This window comes from Anolis sagrei, chromosome X (genome assembly GCF_037176765.1).
Source record: "Anolis sagrei isolate rAnoSag1 chromosome X, rAnoSag1.mat, whole genome shotgun sequence".
In the NCBI taxonomy this organism is placed as follows: Eukaryota; Metazoa; Chordata; class Lepidosauria; order Squamata; family Dactyloidae; genus Anolis; species Anolis sagrei.
The window spans coordinates 74715636-74738510 of NC_090034.1; positions in this window are offsets into that span (position 1 = coordinate 74715636).

The window sequence follows — 22875 nt, forward strand, 5'->3', positions numbered from 1 at the left end:
ATAGCTGGGAAAAAATGGGTTGGAGGGAGAATGAAGAGGTTGCAGTTGGACTAGTGATCCCCTGCCCCAATCGACATAGATTCGCAGGCACAACCTCATAGGGCTTGTCCTCCAGACCCTTGATCATTTTGGTCACCCACCTCTGGACATATTCCAGCTTGCCAACATCTCCTTTCAATTGTGGTGTCCAAAATTGGACACAGTGTTATAATTATCGAAGGCTTTCATGGCTGGAATCACTAGGTTCTTGTAGGTTTTTTCGGGCTATAGGGCCATGTTCTAGAGGCATTTCTCCTGACGTTTCGCCTGCATCTATGGCAAGCATCCTCAGAGGTAGTGAGGTCTGTTGGAAATAGGAAAATGGGTTTATATATCTGTGGAATGACTGGGGTGGGGCAAAGAGCTCTCTGCTGAAGCTAGGTGTGAATGTTTCAGCTGACCACCTTCATTAGCATTTGAAGGCCTGGCTGAGCCTGGGAAAATGTTCTGTTGAGAGGTGTTAAGATGTGCCTGGTTGTTTCCTCTCTGCTGGTTTGCTGTTGTAATTTTAGAGTTTTTTAATCCTGGTAGCCAGATTTTGTTCATTTTCATGGTCTCCTCCTTTCTGTTGAAATTGTCCACATGCTTGTGGATTTCAATGGCTTCTCTGTGTAGTCTGACATGGTGGTTGTTGGAGTGGTCCAGCATTTCTGTGTTCTCAAATAATATGCTGTGTCCAGGTTGGTTCATCAGGTGCTCTGCTATGGCTGACTTCTCTGGTTGAAGTAGTCTGCAGTGCCTTTCATGTTCCTTGATTCGTGTCTGGGCGCTGCGTTTGGTGGTGAAACATGTTTTGGTGAAACATTCACACCTAGCTTCAGTAGAGAGCTCTTTGCCCCACCCCAGCCATTCCACAGATATATAAACCCATTTTCCTGTTTCCAACAGACCTCACTACCTCTGAGGATGCTTGCCATAGATGCAGGCGAAACGTCAGGAGAAATGCCTCTAGAACATGGCCCTATAGCCCGAAAAAAACCTACAAGAACCTAGTGTTCTAATTATTTTGTATATTTCTATCCTGCCCTTCTCCCCACAAGGGGGACTCAGAGCGGCCTGGTCCAGGTGTGGTCTGACGTTCCTGGATCTAGACACTATGCTCCTATTTATCCAGGCCAAAATCTCATTGGCTTGTTAAGCTGCCGCATGACATCGTTGGCTCATGTTCACTTTCCTCCCTACGAGACCTCAAAGATCTTTTTCACACAGACTGCTCTCGAGCCACGCGTCCCCCATTCTGTATCTGTTCCTTTCAGTTTTTCTGCCTACGTGGAGTATCTTGCGTTTGTCCCTGTTGAACTTCATTTTGTTGGTTTTGGCCCATCATCTCTCTAATCTGTTCAGATCATTTTGAATTCTGCTCCAGTCTTCTGGAGTATTGGCTCCCATGTTGATGGAGCAGTAAATTCATTCCAGGTTTTACTCCATATCTTACAGAACCTGTTCAAGGTGCTGAATCTATTTTATTGACAGACAGTGTAAAGGGTGTTTCTTTTAGTTCAATACATTATTTTAAGTTGCATAATGAAGGGCCGGCTTTTAGCACAGTGGTTTAAACTGCCAGGTGCAGAAAATCTTGCTGATCAAAAGGTTGACCGGTCAAGCCCGAGTTGGAGTGAGTTCCCACTGTCAGCCCAGCTTCTGCTCATCTAGCAGTTCGAAAACAGCAATGTGAGTAGATAAATAGGTACCGCTTTGGTAGGGAGGTAATAAAAGTTGCCCATGTGGACATGCCGGCGATTCGATCTGGAGAGCATCTAAGGACAACAAAGCTTCTCAGCATGGAAGATGGACCGACAGCACACACACACACACACACTGTGGCTAGAGTCAAGCACACCCTCCAGATGCCAGACATGGAAAAAAGATGGGAAACCTTTACCTCTGTTTATGTTCTGTCTGTCTTTGTTAATTGTATAATGACATAGATTGCTTACCGAATATATGCACTATAATCCGCCCTGAGTCCCCTCGGGGAGAAAGGGAGGATTTTTTTTTTTGTTTCAGGAGCAACTTAGAAAGTTGCGTCTCGTGTGAGAGAATTGGCTGTCTGCAAGGACATTGCCCAGGGAACGCCTGGATGTTGATTTTTACCATCCTTTTGGGCAGCTTCCATCATGTCCCCGCATGGGGAGCTAGAGCTGACAGAGGGAGCTCATCCGCCTCTCCCCAGATTCGAACCTGCGACCTGTCACTTCTGGTGTGAGAGAATTGGCCGTCTGCAAGGACGTTGCCCAGGGGATGCCTGGATGCTTTGATGTTTTTATCTTCCTTGTGGGAGGCTTCTCTCATGTCCCTGCATGAGGAGCTGGAGCTGATAGAGGGAGCTCATCCGCCTCTCCCCAGATTCGAACCTGCGACCTGTCGCTTCTGGTGTGAGAGAATTGGCCATCTGCAAGGATGTTGCCCAGGGGACGCCTGGATGATTTGATGTTTTTATCAACCTTGTGGGAGGCTTCTCTCATGTCCCTGCATGAGGAGCTGGAGCTGATAGAGGGAGCTCATCCTCCTCTCCCCAGATTCAAACCTGCGACCTGTCGGTCTTTAGTTCTGCCTGCACAAGGGTTTGACCCATTGCGCCACCAGGGACTCCATGGAATATAAATATAATATTATTATTACATGGATAAGTTTGGACTGGATCTATCAAGCCATATAGAAGCCAACAAGCAAACATACACACTGTATGACTTTTCTATACATAAAAGATATTCAACCTTTTGAAAGCAAAAGACTACAATTCAGAATGAATCCATCCATCCATCGATGTGGGACCAAACAGTGTCTGACATTGTGTTTTAAACCAGTGCTTCTCAAGCTGTCTGACATGGTTGTTCGTTTTTCCCTTTATGCCAAAGGTTAGTAGTACCTTCTTTGTGCCGCGCTACGATTGTATACTTTCGAGGAAACTCGCCACCACTTTTGAGTAGCATTACATTAAGTAAATCGCAGTGTTCTTGCAGGCAGTTAATCTAAATCAGAAGTGAAAGCCTCTGAACTCCTTGTAGCAGCACCAGAGTGGAAGGCAGGCGTTTACAAATCGGAGGTGCCCTGCAGCTCTTTCTTGCGACACTAACCTTTCAGATGGCGCGTGGATGCGGTTTAATTCTTTTTCAAATTGTCTCCAGTGCTTTAATTGGGCTCAGTTGTAAAGGGACTAATGCAGTGTTTCTCAGCCTTCCTAATGCCGCGACCTCTTAATCCAGTTCCTCATGTTGTGGTGACCCCCAATGATAACATTATTTTTGTTGATACTTCATAACTATAATTTAGTTATGAATCATAATGTAAATATCTGATATGCAGGATGCATTTGCATTCACTGGACCAAATTTGGCACAAATACCCAATACGCTCAAATTTGAATACTGGTAGGGTTGGCGTGTAGTGTGCCCCCGGTGGCGCAGTGGGTTAAAGCGCTGAGCTGCTGAGCTTGATTATTGAAAGGTCGCAGGTTCGATTCCGGGGAGCGGTGTGAGCTTCCGCTGTCAGCCCTAGCTTCTGCCAACCTAGCAGTTCGAAAACATGCAAATGTGAGTAGATCAATAGGTACCGCTCCAGCGGGAAGGTAACAGCGTTCCATGCAGTCATGCCGGCCACATGACCTTGGAGGTGTCTACGGACAACGCTGGCTCTTCGGCTTAGAAATGGAGATGAGCACCACACCCCAGAGTCAGACATGACTGGACTTAATGTCAGGGGGCTACCTTTACCTTTACCTAGGGTTGGGGGAGGGTATTGATTATGTCATTTGGGAGTTGTAGTTGCTGGGATTTATAGTTAACCTGCAATCAAAGAGCATTCCTAACTCCACCAATGATGAAATTGACCCAAACTTGGCACACAGAACTCCCATGACCAACAGAAAATAGTGGAAGAGTTTGATGGGCATTGACATTGAGTTTGGGAGTTCTAGTTCACCTACATCCAGAGAGCACTGTGGACTCAAACAATGATAGATCTGGACCAAACTTGGCACGAATACTCAATATGCCTAAATGTAAACACTGGTGGACTTTGGGGAAATAGACTTTGACATTTGGGAGCTGTAGTTTACCTTGCAGTCAGAGTGCACACTGAACCCCACCAATGATGCATCTAGAGCAAACTTGCCTTACATAACCAACGTGAAGTACTGATGGAGTTTTATGTGGTTAACCTGGCATGATGTGAGTTGTAGTTCATCCGCAACCTTATGCATTTTTACAATAAAAATACTTTTTCAAATAATCCAGGCAACACTGGATACCCAAGCTAGTAGTTTATAAAATGAAAACTATTTCTTGATCCAAAACAATCATCCTAACACAGTGGTTCTCAAACTTCCTAACCCCTTAATACAGTTCCTTGTGTTGTGATGATCCCCAATCACAAAATTATTTTCGTTGCTACTTCATGACTGTAATGTTGCTACTGTTAGGAATCGTAATGTAAATATCTGATACGCAGGATGTATTTTGATTCACTGGACCAAATTTGGCACAAATACCCAATACGCCCAAATCTGAATACAGGTAAGGTTGGGGGGGGGGTAATTGATTTATTTTGTCATTTGGGAGTTGTAGTTGCTGGAATTTATAGTTCACCTACAATCTTTCTTTCTGAACTCCACCAACGATAGAATTGGACCAAACTTGGCACACAGAACTCCCATGACCAACAGAAAATAGTGGAAGAGTTTGGTGGGCATTGATCGTGAATTTTGGAGTTCTAGTTCACCTACATCCAGAGAGCGCTGTGGACTCAAACAATGATAGATCTGGACCAAACTTGGCACGAATACTCAATATGCCTAAATGTGAACACTGGTGGACTTTGGGGAAATAGACGTTGACATTTGGGCATTGTAGTTGCTGGGATTTATAGTTCACCCACAATCAAACAGCATTCTGAACCCCGCCAATAATAGAATTAGGCCAGACTTCCCACACAGAACCCCCATGACCAACAGAAAATACTGTATTTTCTGATGGTCTTTGGTGACCCATCTGACACCCCCTCGTGCCCCTAGGTTGAGAAATGATGGACTAATATAAAGAACGCTCCTGTTCTCTTCCTTTTTTGAAAACATCTTTCTATGGTTTATCCCATATTACGTAGTTTAAAGTTAGGAGTTCTTACATACTGTTTTACCAGGATTTGCCAGTTGTTCGTGTCTATCAGCAGCGTCTTGGATCTGCAGCTTTTCTAAAGACTTCCAAACTGGGGCATGTTTTGGGAGCTGGTTGCATCATTTGAAAGGCAAATTGGCTTCTGTTTTGTAGAAGGCACAGTGAGTCATCCAAATGTGCGAGGTTTAGGGGTGCAAGATCCCCACCAAAATGGGAAAAGCACAAATTATCCTCAAAGAATCAAATCCGCACAAGTTAAGCCAGCAAATGCGGAGGGATGGTTTAGCCCTAGAGTATCAATGTACCATTTCAATGGTACCACTTTAAAAAAAGGTTTTAAAGGGGAAGGATAAGAGGGATACCGTCTTGTTCCTATATGTCTCAGCATTAAAAAGAAATTCACCCGATGGTAGGAGTAAAATGTTGCAGCTGATCCCAAACGTTTCCGGTAAATCATTCCAGACAACAGAAAGCTTATACAAAGCAAAGACTAGAGTTTTTGTTTTGTTTTGATTTGGTTTTGTGTGTGTGTCAGGAGCGACTTGAGAAACTGCAAGTTGCTTCTAGTGTGAGAAAAATGCCTGTCTGCAAGGACGTTGCCCAAGGGATGCCCAGAAGTTTTACCATCCTTGTGGGAGGCTTCTCTCATGTCCCTGCATGGGAAGCTGGAGCTAACAGATGGGAGCTCACCCTGCTCCCCGAATTCAAACTGCTGACCTTTCCATCAGCAGTCCTGTCAGCACAAGGGTTTAATCCATTGCACCAAGGACTAGAGCAGCGTTTCTCAACCTGGGAGTTGGGACCCCTGGAGGGGGTCACGAGGGGATTTCAGAGGGGTCGCCAAAGACCTTAAGAAAACATATATTTCTGATGGTCTTAGGGACTCCTTTGGCAGAGAAGGCTGAAGATCTCTCCACCTGTCCTTCTCTTCCTTTTTGGAAACAGACGACGAATCCTCCCACCAAAAGCCCTGCTCCGCTGTGATTGGCTGGCTCTCAGCAGGCCTCTCAGCCAAGGGGAGGGCTGTTTCTGAGACTCTAAGCAAGGAGGGGAGAGCAGGCATGCTCGGTGCATTGCAGCATGGTGCGCATGTGTGGGCGAGGGAGAACATGTGTGGTTGGAGGGAGGCTCATGTCAGCAAGTCTTTTCAAGGCATTGGGGTGCTGTGTGGGAAGTTTGACCCAATTCTATCGTTGGTGGGGTTCAGAATCCTCTTTGATTGTTGGTGAACTATAAATCCCAGCAACCACAGCTCCCAAACGTCAAGGTCTATTTCCCCCAAACTCCAACAGTGTTCACATTTGCCATTTTAAGTATTCATGACAAGTTTGGTCCAGAGCCATCATTATTTGAGTCCACAGTGCTCTCTGGATGTAGGTGAACTACAACTCCAAAACTCAAGATCAATGCCCATCAAATCATTCCTGTATTTTCTGTTGGTCGTGGGAGTTCTGTGTGGTAAGTTTGGTTCAATTCCATAGTTGATGGAGTTCAGAATGCTCTTTGATTGTAGGTGAACTACAAATCCCAGCAACTACAACTCACAAATGACAAATTTGGTCCAGTGAATGAAAATACATCCTGCATATCAGGTATTTATATGACGATTCATAACAGTAGCAAAATGACAGTTATGAAGTAGCAACAAAAATAATGTTATGGTTGGGGGGTCACCACAACATTGAGGAACTGTAGTAAGGGGTTGCAGCATTAGGAAGGTTGAGAAAAACTGTCGTAGAGTAAAAGATACTACAATCTCCCAACACACTTGCTCTTTCTGAAGGAGTCATAAATTGCTTAATGACAGTCAATAATAAATGGCAAAACGGAATGTGCCCCACCTTGATTATGAAACCAATATTTCCTTAGCTGTAGAATCCAGAATTCTCCCTGCGCATACCTAAAAATAGACATATGCGCATTTGCTACATATTTTGCTGTGTCCTTATCATCTGCATGTTGGTTTATCACAGAGGGGTGTTCTCTCTGCGGTGGGACAATTGCTGCATCCAAAAAGGGCCCCCATCGCTGGAGAATTAGTTGATATTTAGGTCATGCCAGTAGTTTTTTGCATTCAAAGCAGTTGCTCGCAAGCAGGGAGATCTTAGCATTGCCATTTGGAAAACACCATCAAGCCGCTCTTTCTTTTACTTTTTGAAGGGAGAAAGAGCAAGAAGCAATGAGAACATTACTAGCATCCCTTTGTAAACATTACATGCAGGAGATCTAGTGCCCAGGGTAGCTGGGAGATCCCATGAGCTGTCGTCCAAACAGATGACATTTCCAAGCTCAGGGCAGGATGGCAATAAAACCTCAACAGAAGCCATTCTCCTCCAATGCTAAGAATCCAGTTTTGTTTGGGTGAAGGAAAGTCTGGCTGTGATATGCCAGCAGTGATGGCCTGTGGTTGGGTCTGATGTCAATGGGGATGATGGTTTTCCTGGGCCTGAGTTGTCAAGTCATGGCCTTGCTGAAAGGCCCAAGGTTTCTCATGAACGGAGTGCTTCTCCTGTAGATTCTCAAGGTCAAATTCCTGAAAGGGGCCCACAGCAGCCTTTCTCTGAGGAACTGTCTTCTGAGGACTTGCACCGGGACTGTGGAGCAGCTGGCTGGGAGTCAGCTGCATTAAGATCACTACTGACCAAAAGGTCATGAGTTCGAAGCCAGTCCGAGTCAGAGTGAGCTTCCGACCAATTTGTGTAGCTTGCTATCGACCTTTGCAGCCCAAAAGACAGTTGCACCTGTCAAGTAGGAGATTTATGTACCACTTATGCTGGATTCTCAAGGTCAGATTCCTGAAAGGGGCCCACAGCAGCCTTTCTCTGAGGAACTGTATTCTGAGGACTTGCACCAGGACTGTGGCGCAGCTGGCTGGGAGTCAGCTGCATTAAGATCACTTCTGACCAAAAGGTCATGAGTTCGAAGCCAGCCCGGGTCGGAGTGAGCTTCCGACCAATTTGTGTAGCTTGCTGTCGACCTTTGCAGCCTGAAAAACAGTTGTATCTGTCAAGTAGGAAATTTAGGTATCGCTTATGTGGGGAGGCTAATTTAGGACGTCGTAAAAACTTCCAGCAAGCATGCAAAAAATGATGACGTACTCCATCAGTGTCACAAATGGATGGAAGCAACAGCTCCCCTGGTGGCCAGAATACCTTCATTAAGCTGGAATGTTAAATAGCCTCTGTGTGTCTGTCCATATATGTTATGTGTCTATGGCATTGAATGTTTGCCATGTATATGTACATTGTAATCCGCCCTGAGTCCCTTGTGGGGTGAGAAAGGTGGAATATAAATACTGCGAATAGATAGATAGATAGATAGATAGATAGATAGATAGATAGATAGATTATTCGTCAGGTGCAGAAGTTAATGATTGAAAGACTTTTGTAAACTAAGAGAAAGTTCCCAAGCTCACCGAAGGTCAGCCTGTCTATCAGAAAAGAGAGGGAAAAAATCCTCATCTGGTTGTAAAGGCAAACGGAATGTTTTCCTTTCGTTTCATGAGACAGAAAAAGCTTTTGTTTCATGAGATGGGGAAAGGATGCTAGCTTAGTCTGGTCAATGTTGGACTTTCGTGACCGTCTTGTTTCCAAGTGGATTTCTTGTTTCACGTTTCAAATTTTGCCAGGTTCGTGTTCTGTGTATTGGATCTCCATGCTGTTTTGTTCTGGATTTTGCATCCTTGGATCTTGTGTTTTTACCTTGAATTTCATGGACTATCTGTTATACTGTTTTGGACTATATTGTTTCTATCATTTTTACTGCTTTTCTTACATATATCCTTCAATAAACTGCTTCCTGATTTTACTGTACTGATGTTGTGTTTGAGAACAGATGTGTTCCTGCTTCGGGGTACAACACTAAGCCTCTCTTTGCGATCTTTTGGGGGTGGAAAGGCAGAAGCTGAAAGAGAGCGCTGCTTGTCGTCACCGCCTGCATTCACTCTCCTCTGCGCCTCCAAGAATGATCAAGGATCTTATGCAACTCCCACAGGTATCTGATGTAGAAGAGGCACCCCCCTGCAGCCATGTTCAGGATCTACAACATCAGGACTCCACACAGTCTGCTGTACCTGAGCACAAGGCAGGCAACGGACCACACACCAGTCCTCTAAGTGGAGAAAAATGCTCTAGAGAGTGGGAGTAACAGATGGAGGGTCTGCTGCCCCATCAACATCTGCGCCTGGGCTTCAATGCATGCAGAGAGCATTTGGTGCCAGAGAGTGAATTAGACTGAAAATAAGATTAACCGATGCTTTGGAAAGCACAAGTGCATCCATGCTCGGGCTTCCCATGATGCAATTGACCTGGGTCCCTATCATATAGAAGTATATCTAGAAATACTTTCCTTTTGATTTAATCAACCATTTCCTTCACTTCTATGGAAGGGCATTTTTAAAGAGATAGGACTTCATCCCAACCAATAGGTAACGTGTTGAGGATTTTCCCCCCCTTAACATTGTCATTTGGGAGTTGTAGTTGCTGGGATTTATAGTTAATCTACAACCAAAGTGCGTTCTGAACTCTATCAATGATGGAATTGAACTAAACTTGACACACAGAAGTCCCATGACCAACAGAAAACACTGTAAGGGTTTGGCGAGCATTGACCTTGAATTTTGGAGTTGTATTTCTGGCCCAGTTTACTTGTCCGAATTATCTCCCTCTATGATCCACCTCAGATCTTAAGATCGTCAGGGGAGTCCCTGGTCTCTGTCCTGCCACACTCGTAAGTGTGATTGGCTGGGACAAGAGACAGGGCCCTCTCGGTGGTGGGCCTCTGACTATGGAACACACTCTCTCCTCTCCGGGCCCCTATCTCCTCTCCTTTAGAAAAATATACATATACATATCTCTCTCTGTGTATGAATCATATATATTATCTATCTATATCTATGGCTGGATGGCTCTGTCAGGAGGACTTTGATTAAGTTTTCTTAACCTGGTGAAGGGAGTTGGACCAGATGTTCTTAAGGCAGCATTTTTCAACCTGGAGGTCGGGATCCCTGGGAGGGGGTTGTGAGGGGGTGTCAGAAGGGTCATGAAAGACCACCAGAAAACATAGTATTTTCTGTTGGCCATGGGGGTTCTGTGTGGGAGGTTTGGCCTAATTCTATTGTTGGTGGAGTTTGATTGTAGGTAAACTATAAATCCCAGTAACTACAACTCCCAAATGCCAAGGTCTATTTTCCCCAAATTCAATTTGTGTTCATATTTGGGCATATAGAGTATTTGTGCCAAGTTTGGTACAGATCGATCATTGTTTGAGTCCACTGTGATCGCTGGATGTAAGTGAACCACAACTCCAAAATTCAAGGTCAATGCCCACCAAACCCTTCCAGTGTTTTCTGTTTGTCAGGGGAGTCCTGTGTGACAAGTTTGGTTCAATTGGTGGAGTTCAGAATGCTCTTTGATTGTAAGTGAACTATAAATCCCAGCAACTACAACTCCCAAATGAAAAAAATAAAATAAAAAGTGATGGTCACTCATAGAATCATAGAATCAAAGAGCTGGAAGAGACAGCATGCAGTCCAACCCCCTGCCAAGAAGCAGGAACTCCTTGCATTATTAGGTGTCTTGTGGCCAAATTTGGTGTCAATTCGTCTGGTGGTTTTTGAGTTATGTTAATCAACAATTTAATTAATGTTAATCAATCACAAACAAACATTACATTTTTTATTTATACCAGCCATCCCCTGCCATGCGTTGCTGTGGCCCAGTCTGTGTATATGTTTTGTGTGTGCATATATGTGTATATATGTGTGCTTGTGTGTTTATATGTGGTTTTGCCCATGCATTGTAATGTATTTTTATTTATTTATTTGGTTTTTTAACTCTTCTGTTGTGTTTTCCAGTGTTTTTATGAGTGATGGTCACTCGTTGGCCTGATAGGTGTATTGTGTCCAAATTTGGTGTCAATTCATCCAGTGGTTTTTGAGTTATGTTAATCTCACAAACGAACATTACATTTTTATTTATATAGATAGATGGATTCGTCACCTAGTATGATGGATCCCATTTGACCCTCCATTGCCGCTCTATTATTTCCGCCCTGTGATGTGCTGCCATGGCCAGAGGTGGCTGTCAGGAAGTCTTGCCCACTTAGTCATGTCATTGCTTCATTGACTGAGCTGAGCTAACAGAGAAGAGCCTTTGTAGACTATGCATTTCTGCAGGATGGAAGCCCCTCTGGGCTGGTTGTAACCTCTTCTTTGACAGCTTTCCCTTCCGTCATTCAGAAATAGGCCTTTGCTAGGAAAGGGGGAAGGGAAGTTACCAGTCCCTGCAGTACAGTAGATCCCCATCTTTTCAGCCTTCTTCAGAACATTGTTCATTCGTGCATTAAATTTAGTTCCTGCCTTTCTTCTTTGACAGAGCCAGCATGATGACATTGATCAAGCTTCAGACTACAGTTCTGGACTTACTTACTTACTTAGGTGATCCCTCATAGCACGAGGATGACGGTTGTGACGGCACAACTGGCGCCACTTGTATGTAAATATATAGTTGAATTGTTTGGTTATCTACAGCTGTCTATCATTGTTGTTTTGCATCGGTTGAATTGCTCTCCCAGCTCAATTGTTTGACTCCACCCCTTCCTAGGAAGGAGGGCAGTGCTTTCTATTTCATTCCACCACCAAATAGCTCAACAGATGGACATGCGAAAGGCTTGGCTCAAAGCCCTTGGTCAAGTCATTTCTTACCACCAATTCTCAGGTTTATTATTATTATTATTATTATTGTTGTTGTTATTTACTTTGCTTATATACCGCTGTTCTCAGCCCGGGGGCGACTCACAGCGGTGTACAACATAGAAAGAACAAAATTCAAGACACAATCTAAAATATCAATCTAGCAATAACCAGAACATCATCATCAAAAACATCAACAATATCAATAATACAAACAGCCATTCACGTCGTCTCATCATTTAAACCACAATCCAGTATCATTTTCCGTTGTTCCATTCCTGTCGTCATTACCAATTATTGCACTTCTTGTTCGAACGCCTTCTTGAACAGCCAGGTCTTTAATTTCCTGCGGAATATCATCAGGGAAGGAGCCAATCTGATGTCCACGGGAAGGGTGTTCCACAGCCGAGAAGGCCCTGTCTCTCGTCCCCGCCAGGCGTGCCTGTGAGGCAGGCGGGATTGAGAGCAGGGCCTCCCCGGACGATCTCAAAGTTCTTGTGGGCTCGTAGGCCGAGATGCCGTCCGATAGGTATCTTGGGCCGGAACCGGAACGCCAGCACCTTGAATTGAGCCTGGTAGCAAATCGGCAGCCAGTGGAGCTGGTACAACAAGGGCGTTGTATGCTCCCTGCGTCCCGCTCCTGTTAGTAACATGGCTGCCGCACGTTGGACCAATTGAAGCTTCCGGGCCGTCTTCAAGGGCAACCCCACGTAGAGAGTGTTGCAGTAGTCTAAATGGGATGTAACCAGAGCGTGGACTACCATGGCCAAGTCAGACTTCCCAAGATTATACCTTTAAGATTCATACTTCATGCCCAGCTCACCTGGGTGATGTTGAGGAATCTTAAGCGCCTTCAAACCAGTCCTTTGGCATCAAGAGGAAGACTTTGTGCCTTCAATATAGGCCATTGGACTGGGGTTGTGAATGTTCCGACTTCATAGCCATTGAGAAAGAGGGAACTTGGAAGCTACTCAGCTGAAGAACTCCTTAGACTCAAGACAACCAGACTGTAATGTATATTTTCTTTACCCCTTTTGGAACATCAAGTTTAATGCCTTAGAAAGATAACTCTTTGTGAACAATAAAGCTTATTTCGAGTTATCTATAGTGATTTGTTGATCCTTGAGAGTTCCAGTTCTCTAAAGGAAGGCAAGAAGCAATCCCCTGGGGAAAAGTTGCCACGTCCTTGTTTTTTCACTATAGATCCCCAGGCCGTGATGGCACAACGGTCCTCCAAGTGTAGTCTCTTGATGGTGAGTCCATAGGTGGCTGTGGAGCCTTATTCTTGATCCCCATGTTCTCCTGCAGTGAAGACTTTGGTTTCCAGGTGGAAGGCGGTCCTGGTCAGGGTTGGCTTGTTGTGCCTTCCTCTTGGCACATTTCTCCCTTTTGCCCCCCATTTGTGCCCCTGTAACTGACCTCCAGTTATAGTGCTCAAGGGCCAGGGCTTCCCACTTCTCGGTGTCTATGTCACAGTTTTTAAGATTGCCTTTAAGCCCATCTTTACGTCAGGAGAGAATGCTTCTGGAACATGGCCATACAACATGGAAAATTCACAGCAACTCAGTGATTCCGGCGTTGAAAGCCTTCGACAATACAATAATTCATATCTATATATATATAAATGCTCTGTGCATAATGAGTACCTTAAAAATAAAGAACCAATGAATAAAATCACACCAGATTTGGCAACAAAACGCCTCACAATACAAAGAGTGGCCATCACTCAAAAATTATTATTTTGTCATTTGGGAGTTGTAGTTGCTGGGATTTATAGTTCACCTATAATCAAACAGCATTCTGAACTCCACCAACAATGGAATTGAACCAAACTTGGCACACAGGACTCCCATGACCAACAGAAAACACTAGAAGAGTTTGGTGGGCATTGACCTTGAATTTTGGAGTTGTAGTTCACCTACATCTAGAGAGCACTGTGGACTCATACAATGATGGATCTGGACCAAACTTGGCATGAATACTCAATATGCCCAAATATAAATACAGATGGAGTTTGGGGGGAAATAGACCTTGACATTTGGGAGTTGTAGTTACTAGGATGCATAGTTCACCTAACACTCAAAGACAATTCTGAACCCCACCAACAATGGAATTGGGCCAAACATCCCAAACAGAACCCTCATGACCAACAGAAAATACTGTGTTTTCTGGTGGTCTTTGGTGACCCTTCTGACACCCCCCTGGTGACACCCCCCCCCCCGGGGTCTTGACTTCTCAGGTTGAGAAATGCTGCCTTAAAGCCATCCAGTCCAACTCCCTTCACCAGGGCAAGAAAACATAATCAAAGCCCTCCTGACAAAGGGCCATCCAGGAATTCAGACACACACATATATGTATATGACAGATGCAGTATCAAAGATTTGAAAGGGAGATGGGTCAAAACTAACAAAATGAAGTTCAACAGTGACAAATGCAAGATACTCCATGTAGGCAGAAAAAATGAAATGCAAAGATACAAAATGGGGGGCGCCTGGCTTAAGAGCAGTACGAGTGAAAAAGATCTTGGAGTTCTCGTGGACAACAAGTTAAACATGAGCCAACAATGTGATGTGGCGGCAAAAAAAGCGAATGGGATTTTGGCCTGCATCAATAGGAGCATAGTGTCTAGATCTAGGGAAGTCATGCTACCCCTCTATTCCACCTTGGTTAGACCATACCTGGAATATTGTGTCCAATTCTGGGCACCACAATTGAAGGGAGATATTGACAAGCTGGAATGTGTCCAGAGGAGGGCGACTAAAATGATAAAGGGTCTGGAGAACAAGCCCTATGAGGAGCGGCTTAAGGAGCTGGGCATGTTTAGCCTGAAGAAGAGAAGGCTGAGAGGAGATATGATAGCCATGTATAAATATGTGAGAGGAAGCCACAGGGAGGAGAGAGCAAGCTTGTTTTCTGCTTCCATGGAGACTAGGACGCGGAACAATGGCTTCAAACTACAAAAGAGGAGATTCCATCTGAACATGAGGAAGAACTTCCTGACTGTGAGAACTGTTCAGCAGTGGAACTCTCTGCCCCGGAGTGTGGTGGAGGCTCCTTCTTTGGAAGCTTTTAAACAGAGGCTGGATGGCCATCTGTCAAGGGTGATTTGAGTGCAATATTCCTGCTTCTTGGCAGGGGGTTGGACTGGATGGCCCATGAGGTCTCTTCCAACTCTTTGATTTTATGATTCTATGACCCCTAAAGAAGGACAATGATATGTTGCATGTTCCAGAGTATGCAAACCAGACAATCTCCACATCAACATTGGCAAAGAAACAGCAAGAAATACTGTTTACCCACAAACATAAAGACATGACATATATTAGAAACCAAAACTTTCTCATTACTTTATTTTCCAGATCACCAGAATGGGCCACAGCAACGCGTGGCAGGGGACCAGGGGCGGCTCGTCCATTACGCAAAGTAAGCGGTCGCAGAACACTTTTTTTTGCCAGGGGCGCAGAGGCGCCTCTGTAAATGCCCCTCGACCGCCACTTGAGGAGTGCCCCCTCAGCTCACAACAGCCCTAGGAGTCCGGGGGGAGCCTCGGCTTTCTTGCCTCGCTGCCGGGCGATCCTCTTCCCAAAGGGGCCGGGCCCTTGGGCCTCGCCTAGCCCCTCTCGTTCCTGCTCCACCCAGCCACCGGGTGCACGAGCAGAGCTGGCGCTCAATCGTTCTCCACGTTCGATCCCTTCCCCATGACCGGCTCCCTTTCCCAATCCCCCGGCGCTCCACCTGCCTCCTCTCCACAATCCGCGGGTGGACCAAGGGGCGGAGCTGCCGCACCTGGCCCGCTTTGGGTCCGGAGGCATGTCTGAAGACCCCAGTGTGCGCACCAAAAGTCGCCTCTTCTCCTGACTTTCTCTTCAGCCATTGGGACCGAGAGAGAGAGAGAGAGAGAGAGAGAGAGAGAGAGAGAGAGAGCCCCTCTGGCTGGAGGTATCTCCCACCTCCGCTCCCTCCTTTGTTTTTGCGCCTACCTTCAGGAAAGGTGGGCATCTCCACCTCTGTCTCTCTCTCTCTCTCTCTCTCGGTCCCAATGGCTGAGGAGAAAGTCAGGAGAAGAGGTGACTTTTGGTGCACACGCCGGGGTCTTCAGGCACGCCTCCGGACCCAAAGTGGGCCAGGCAAGGGAGCAAGTGCGGCAAGTGTAGTTACTGGTGTAGTTACTGGGATGTATAGTTCACCTACAATGATGGAATTGAACCAAATATGGCACACGAACTCCCACGACGAACAGAAAATATATATCAATGATTGGTTGGGGGGGGGGGCGCCAAAATACTGTTTGCTTACCGTTGAAAATTACCTAGGGCCGCCTCTGCAGGGGACTTCTAGTATTTTATATAATTCATTTTGTTGGGGATGTGTGTCTGATTTCTCAATAACAATACAATGGAAATGAGGCATTTCCTCTGCACCCAATCCTGGCAGCTGATGAATGGAATGTCCATTGTGAGAAAGGGTCTTGACATTGGGTATTGGGTGAGGCAATCCAATCCAATTTCCGCTCCAAATTAGCATCGCTGGCGATTTGTTCTGGCGGCTGCACCAAGCACAGAAAAATAGCTTGTCTCGCCCAATCTCTCCCCAGCTCAGCCAAAGCAGCAGAGAAAGGCACGCCTTGGATTGTGCAATGGGGTTATGTAACGGGAACAAGAGGAGGGGTGAGGTATCTTGGAGTAGCACAGCTACCTCTGGAGGTGACTCTTCCACATATTAAAGCACCACCTTCCTCAGTGCTGCCTGTTTATTATGCCACATGTGCGCACATACACAGCTGTTCTCAAACAGTGCTCTGTTTTCCAAATGCCATCTTATAGGGCGCAATGCATCAGGATCAAATGCTTTCAAGGTAAGAAGAGTGCAGGGAGCAGCTGTCCAAAAAACTTGAACCCCAGAAATGGACGCTTTCTGATAAGATCGTGGCTGACAAAGTGAGAGACACAGCCTTCCCTAGGGATGGATGGACAGCTGCTAGCCCTGTCTCATCCTCTCTCAAATAGACCCAGGTTTCACGTATGCTGTCGTTAGCGCTCAAAAATAATGTGTTAATTAACACATTGCTTAGCATGAGGTCCTTTATTTCAGCAACAAAGGAGGATCTTCGGTTATATTATAACTAGCTGTGCCCAGCCACGCGTTGCTGTGACCTATAGTAAGAATTTTCGAAGTAGAGGTAGATATCTGGACTATTATGAAAGAGAGGTACCTACCTATTCCTTCCCCCCCCCTTTTTTTTTCTTCCCCTTCCCCTTTCTCTCCTTTCTTCCTTCTCTACCTCTTTCATTCCTTCTTTCGCTCTTTGGTTTAATCCTTCCTTCTCTCTTTCCTTCCTTTCCTCCCCTTTTCTCTACTTCTTCCTTTGTCTCCTTTCTTCCCTCCCTGTTTCCTTCCTTCTTTGACTTTTTATTTCCTTTTCTCCTTCCTTCCTTCTTTACCTCTTTCCTGCATTTCCCTCCCTTTTTCTTTCCTTTCTACTTTCTCTTCTTCCTTCCTTCGGTAACTCTTTCTTTCCTTCCTTCCCTCTTTCCTTCCCTCCTTCTTTCTTTCTTTCCTTCCTTCTTTCCCCCTTTCCCTCCTTCATTCCTTCTCTTTTTCCCTCCCTCCTTTCTTCTCTCCTTCCTTCCTGTCTGTTCTCCCCCAATACCATGGTAGAGTCTTTTCTAACTCTATTCTATGAGTCTATTTAATATAATAATATATAGTAGTAACATTATATTATATAGTAGTAAATATAACAATAATATATATTATATAATAATAATAATAATAATAATAACAACACTTTATTTATACATGAGGCCGAGCCCAAAATACAACAATACAGCAATAACAATAACAATACAAGCAATATAAAACAACAAAACAGTAAAACAATAACATAAACATTATCAAATAAGACAACACACTTTAAAATCTATGGGTAGGCCAAATGTAATTAAAATTAAAAAATAATGCTGGACATGGGCGAAAAGAGTGATGGGGCGGTTTGAGGAAGCATACAAGCAGACTTAAGACAATATCAAGTGCTTTGGAGGACAAAGTGCTATGGGAACATTATTCTGGGAAGGCACACTGGAACAACCACGTCTTCAAGCTCCTCTTAAATATATATATGTATTATATAGTAATATATATAATAGTAATATAAAGTATTGTAATAGATAGATAGATAGATAGATAGATAGATAGACAGACAGACCAACCAGTGATCCAACATCCATCCATATATGTGTGTGCATTCTGGATTTTACATGGCAGTGTGGAAGGGTTGACTTTGGGTGCATCTACGCAGTAGATTTAATAAAGGAGGATGAAGCTGGTGAGGGGAGGAGAAAAAGGAAGGAAAGAAAGTGAGGGAGGAGTGAGGGAGAAAAGGAAAGGAAGGGGGGAAGGAGGGAAAGGAAGGAGGGAAGGGAGGGAGAGAAAGAAGTAAAGGAAGGAGAAGGAAGGGAAGTAGAGGAAGGGAGGGAAGGAGGAGGTTGGACTGGATGGCCTTTAGGGCTCCCTTCCAACTGGTTGGCCATCTGTTGTGAGGGCTTTGATGGTGTCTTCCTTTACTGCCAAATGAGGTTGGGCTGGATGGTCTTTGGGGCTCCTTTCCAAGCAATGTCAGTTTCATGTGTCCCTATTACCCCCATCATGGCACCTTCCTTCTTCCCTTGTGCTGTGGGAGTATGTGTGTGTGTGGGGGGGGGGGGGGGGGGGGGGAGAACAACAGAGAGTCAGAGTGTGTGCACAGATTGTGGTCTTCCTCTTTTTTCTTTTCTCCCTCTCTCTCTCCTCTCCCTTCTCCTTCTCCTCAGCCTCTGTCCTTTGATCCCTTGCCTTAGTGTTAGTTAGGGGCCGAGAGTTTGATCTACGCTGACGATCGGGCCATCACCGCTCAAGCAGGGAGCTTTGAAATGGTTGAACAGCAGCTCTCCAAAGCTCTAGGTGCTCTTACTGCCTATTACAGGGGAAACCAGCTGATTCCTTATCCATCTAAAACACAGACGTGTGCTTTTCATCTTGAGAACAGGATTTGCTGGATCCCAATAGAGGAAAACACAGAAATATAAACAAACATTGCAATTAGTGTGCTGTCACGGGCTTTCATAGCCAGAATCACTGGGTTGCTGTGAGTTTTCCAGGCTGTACGGAAGCATTCTCTCCTGACATTTCACCCACATCTATGGCAGGCATCTTCAGAGGTTGTGAGGTCTGTTGAAAACTAGGAAAGAGGGATTTATCTGAGGAAAGTCCAGGGTGGGAGAAAGAACTCTTGTCTGCTTGAGGCATGTGTGCATGCTGCAGTTGGACTCAGATAACCCAGTTCAAAGCAGACATTGTGGATGATCTGCCTTGATGTTCTAAGTCAGGGGTCCTCAAACTTTTTAAACAGGGGGCCAGATTACTGTCCCTCAGACCGTTGGAGGGCTGGACTATAGTTTTTTTAAACTGACAGGTGAACCATTGTCAAACAGTTACACAGCACTTTGGGGGGGGGGGCAGGTGGTGCCTTATTATATAGCAGACATGGGCAAACAGGTGCTTTGGACTTCAACTCCCACCATTCCTAACAGCCTTGGGCCTGGTAAGCAGTGAGGGGCATTGTGCGAGGCCAGGCCAGACTGCACGGGCCAGATAAATGCCCTCAGCGGGCCGCATGTGGCCCGCGAGCCATAGTTTGAGGACCCCTTTTCTTAGTTATATGGCTGTGAGGAAGGGCCCTGTCTACACTGACATGTGGATGATCTGCCTTGATATTCAGGGTTGAAGATGTCCTCATTCCTCGCATTCCTATGATTCCAACGGATATGCCATTTCATAGAATCATAGAATCAAAGAGTTGGAAGAGACCTCATGGGCCATCCAGTCCAACCCCCTGCCAAGAAGCAGGAATATTGCATCCAAATCACCCCTGACAGATGGCCATCCAGCCTCTCTTTAAAAGCTTCCAAAGAAGGAGCCTCCACCACACTCCGGGGCAGAGAGTTCCACTGCTGAACGGCTCTCACAGTCAGGAAGTTCTTCCTCATGTTCAGGTGGAATCTCCTCTCTTGTACTTTGAAGCCATTGTTCCGCGTCCTAGTCTCCAAAGAAGCAGAAAACAAGCTTGCTCCCTCCTCCCTGTGGCTTCCTCTCACATATTTATACATGGCTATCATATCTCCTCTCAGCCTTCTCTTCTTCAGGCTAAACATGCCCAGCTCCTTAAGCCGCTTCTCATAGGGCTTGTTCTCCAGACCCTTGATCATTTTAGTCGCCCTCTTCTGGAGACATTCCAGCTTGTCAATATCTCTCTTGAATTGTGGTGCACAGAATTGGACGCAATATTCCAGGTGTAGTCTAACTAAAGCAGAATAGAGGGGTAGCCTTACTTCCCTAGATCTAGACACTATGCTCCTATTGATGCAGGCCAAAATCCCATTGGCTTTTTTTGCCGCCACATCACATTGTTGGCTCATGTTTAACTTGTTGTCCACGAGGACTCCAAGATCTTCAATTAAAGAGATTGCAATTCCCAATTCGATAGATGTTTGCAATCACCATCAACAAAGCTCAGGGCCAATCTTTAGACATGTGAGGTTCAGATCTAGACACAGAATGCTTATCACATGGACAATTATATGTTGCGTGTTCTTGAGTCAGCAAACCAGATGATCTCTATATCTGCACAGACAACAGAACAACAAAAATATTGTATACCCATAGGCATTGTGAAATTAAACATATTAGAAACCTGCTCTTTGTCTTTTCTTTCTTTTCCATTTCAACAGACTGGGCCACAGTAACGCGTGGTTAGGGATAGCTAATAATAAATAGAGTAAAATAATAATAATAATAATAATAATAATGTAAAATAATGTGAATGTAATAATAATAGAGTAAAATAATAAGTGTAATAATAACAATAATAAATAGAGTAAAATAATGTAAACATAATAATAATAATAATAATAATAATAATTAGAGCAAAATAATAAATGTAATAAAAATAATAATAACAGAATAAATAATATTAAGTAAATTTTAAAAACTCTAAAATCAGAACGGTTAAGAAAGAACAACGTTCAAAAATAGGGGAATTCCAGAGAAGAAACAATCAAGGCCAACGTAATCACCTCCCAACAAAGGATTCCCCCAGGCAGGAAGCAGCCATGCCTTGAAGCTGCAAGGCTTTTCAATGCTAATAAAGGTTATCCGTTGCAGCATTCACACTTGCATCAAACAGATAAAACCCTGGCCTTTCCACAAATATATAAACCCCACTTGCCTAGTTTCCAACAGACCTCACAACCTGAGGATCCCTGCCATAGATGTGAGTGAAACGTCAGGAGATAATGCTTCTGGAACATGGCCATACAGCCCAGAAAACTCACAACAAACCATTGCAAACATTTTTAAAACCTTCTGCAGGCATGTATAGGTCCACCAATGCAATTCTATGGTCAACCTCTGGATGAAACCGGTAATATAATTGTACTAAAGGACTTATAAATACCTACAGAAGACTTCTCTCTAGGCATTTGTAGGTGCTCCAGTATGATTTTATTGGTCGAATTCTGTTTGGTACTTTCCTGAGTTTATATAGTCCCTCTATTCCAATCCAATGTCTCTCTGTAGAATAAGTTACTTGCAATAAGAACATCCAGATAAACTATACTGGTATGTTTCCACACACTGCCACCCACCACTGGAATGCAGCCACCAAGAATTTCTCTGAAATTGAATTTGGCCTTCAGGCTGAATGGGATTCTTTGCATTGACTTCAAAGCAATGGTAACGAGTACTCTCCTATTTAAAATATCTGGAGAATCTACTTTTGAATAGACTTGGAACAACTGTATATCACCAATTTCTGTAAATACTCGAGTATAAGGCGAGTTTTTCAGCCCCTTTTTGGCAAAGTTGAAGGGCACGAGTATGGGATTTTAGGGTGCAGGTGGGTTTGTTTTAGACTTCAACTTAAGCGGCTGATGGGGGAAAGGAAAGTGCCTGAGGCCGTTAGGAATGATGGGAGTTGAAGTCTAAAACACCTGGAGGCCCAAAGTTTGCCCATGTCTGCATTATACCAATACCCATGAATGCTTAAGTCCTATTATATACAGTAGCATAGTGGAATGTTATCCTTTATTTTACTTACTTACTTAGGTGATCCCTCATTGGCCGAGTAGGAGAGTCTTCCAGGATCAGTATTCTTGTGGATCCATAGGTGACTGTGGAGCCCTATTCTTGATCTGCATCTTCTTCCGCAGTGAGGGCATTGGTTTCCAGGTGGAAGGCAGTCTCGGTCGGGGTTGGCTTGACGCGCCTTCCTCTTGGCACGTTTCTCTCTTTCACCCTCCATTCGTTCCTCTTCAAATTCTGCAGCACTGCTGGTCACAGCTGACCTCCAGTTGGAGCGCTCAAGAGCCAGGGCTTCCCAGTTCTCAGTGTCTATGCCAGAGTTTTTAAGGTTGGCTTTCAGCCCATCTTTAAATCTCTTTTCCTGTCCACCAACATTCTGTTTTCCGTTCTTGAGTTCGGAGTAGAGCAACTGCTTTGGGAGACGGTGGTCGGGCATCCGGACAACGTGGCCGGTCCAGCAGAGTTGATGGCGGAGGACCATCGCTTCAGTGCTGGTGGTCTTTGCTTCTTCTAGCACGCTGACGTTTGTCTGCCTGTCTTCCCAAGAGATTTGCAGGATTTTCCGGAGGCAGCGCTGAAGGAATCGTTCCAGGAGTTGCATGTGACGTCTGTAGACAGTCCACGTTTAGCCGGCATAGAGCAGGGTTGGGAGGACAATAGCTTTGTAGTTTCTCCAGTGGTGTAGGGTGCAGACACCCCGTGATAATGCGGCATGTCTCATTAAGAGCCACATCTACTGTTTTAGCGTGGTGAGATGTGTTCCATACTGGGCATGCATGCTCAGCAGCAGAGTAGCATAGCGCAAGGGCAATGCCTTCACAGTGTCTGGTTGTGATCCCCAGGTTTTGCCAGTCAGCTTTCGTATGATATTGCTTCTAGCACCCACTTTTTGCTTGATATTCAGGCAGTGCTTCTTGT